We start from the raw sequence: 2500 nt of genomic DNA on the forward strand, positions 1-2500 counted from the left end.
CACTATTCGATAAGAGTAGGGGATGTAGTCTCCGGTGTTGTGGCTGTCCTATTCTCTCCAGCGGAAGTGGCCGGCTTGGCGTGATGTCTCTAAAAAGGCTTACAGTGTGTGAGGCCACCTAAGCAGAAACAGCTATAAGCCAAAAAGGGACTTTGGCGAGTGCTGGAATATGTAGATGTTTAGGATATACTTTCTGTATTTATAAAACAATGACCTGTGACCTATGTTTTGTACCTGCTATTTCCAGTGTTGCGTTTCCTTTCAAGCACAGTGAGAAAACAGTAACAATATGTGATGTCGGGGGAGCATTTTTCATATGCACATCGTCGAAAGGTGAATCATCCGAACGAGGCGGACTATGTGAAGACATTCTTAATACTCAACATAATTTCCTCACCTTGTTTAGTGTGCCCTCTCCTCTTTAACTTTGCCTTTGAAGGAAGAAAGTTTAATCTGCGCATACAGTGATCGAGAAGGATCGTGAAGGATCTGTTCCTGATCAGAGACACAAAGAAAAGCAACATAAACGTTGAAACATGGACATGTTATTCGATTACCTGTTTTAAAGAATCAGTTAACTGGAACAAGAAGCCAGCAAAGGACAAAACGCATCACCGCTGGCGCGGAGCACCATTGTTAACAAAACATGGTAACCCATCGATGCGAGATGTTTGCCAATGTAACCAGTAACATGCTAGTTTACAGCATACAACTTTGATATTGGACATACATGTTTTGATCATTTGACACCTGTCAAAACAAGGTATCCGCTTACCAGAGTCACGTGACCATGTTCAGGTGGAAAATGGTATAGAAAATGTTGCATTTCTGCATTTTTCGCTGGTTTCAATCCAGTTTGGCTACACAGTTATTCACGTCAAGCATCGGAGGGATATAAACGTAAAGCTAAGTGTTTATTTGTAATTTGCCTAGAGCTGCTTTTTTTTGTTTAGTATTGCAATTTTTGGCATATCTTTAGAAGCTCTGATAAGGTTACGTGATGCCTGGAGGACCTATGTCTAGAGCAGAAAGGAAAGGAGAGCGAAAGAGAACGACAACGACAACAGAATACCAGTAATAGATCATACTTAGTAGTGGAAGAAGTTACTCCACAAATTCGTTCCTTGGGCACTAAACCGTTTGTTATTTTTACGGATGCGTTATTTAAGGTGGATGCGTATTTTTAAAAGGTGGTTTAATCGAAAATCGAATTTTTATTGTCAACTGGAATTAAATAACTATTATCTGTACTCTTTTGGACATAAAGAAAAAGTTGATTTGTTTGTTTGTTTTGCCCTCAAATGCAAGCGAACAGGTGCTTTTTAATCCCTTTGACCAACTGGTTTTCGTTGTGCCTCGACAGTGACAAGAAAATTTTGCGAAAAAAATCTGGTCAAATTCATGTGATATCGGTTTTTAGCGTAAAAGTTACTGTGGAATTCACTAGTTAAGCAATGAATTTTTCTATGGAAGAAAGCAAAGAAAATGATTTACTTATCAAAGCGGCTACCGCAAACATCAAAACGTGGTTAATTCGAAACCTTTTATTTTCACTAACTATACAGGCAGTAAGAATAAATAACCAGAGACCTCCGCTTTTAGGCTTGGCTAAATCTATATATTACAATATGATGCCTTATTGAGTTTAAACAGACTTCAAAGGCGTCCTTCCCAAACTTTAAGCTTAAATTATTCCCAAAATGAACTTTATTAACCTCATATGTCCTGCTGAAAGTCACGAGATCAATTAGGCCAACACAAAAAATCAAAATCAAAACATGCTGCAGCTAAACGGCTATTGAGCAGTTAAGCAACAAAATCTGGTCAATGTTCTATGGTATAAAGGCAAACGTAGATTGAAGAGAAAAAAGTCTTATACCTTTGACAAATAATGTTCGCGTGACAAACGTCGTTCACACGAAAGGCGAAGAAAAGGGCGAGATAAATTAAGAAAACAGGAAGCTGTAAATTTTCTTTTAGAGGCGTGGAGCGTTAATTATGAGCATGCATTATAAACATGCTGCAGCTAAACAGCAGTTGAGCAGTTAAGCAACAAAATCTGGTCAATGTTCTATGGTATAAAGGCAAACGTAGATTGAAGAGAAAAAAGTCTTATACCTTTGACAAATAATGTTCGCGTGACAAACGTCGTTCACACGAAAGGCGAAGAAAAGGGCGAGAAAAAAATACTAGTTATGTATTAAACGGGTACTTTCTTTGGAGTCAGTGGCATGTTCCTCCAAAGGGAAACTCTGTTAAAGGTTTTCATAAAGATCACGGTGTTCGCACCAGCATCTAAATTATGAGAGGTCATAGACCTTGTTTTCATAATTATCATCATTATGTCTAGATACCCGGCAGCCGGGAAGTGCTTTCAAAAAACTAGATACCCGACAGTCAGAAATTTTGACCAATTTTCTCCAAATAGCTCGCTTAATTCCTGTAAGAACATATGATACTCTGGTGAGGTTTCGTTGGTAATTTCTGTGGATATTCATCG

Source organism: Montipora capricornis, chromosome 13 (assembly GCF_036669925.1).
Source record: "Montipora capricornis isolate CH-2021 chromosome 13, ASM3666992v2, whole genome shotgun sequence".
Classification (NCBI taxonomy): domain Eukaryota; kingdom Metazoa; phylum Cnidaria; class Anthozoa; order Scleractinia; family Acroporidae; genus Montipora; species Montipora capricornis.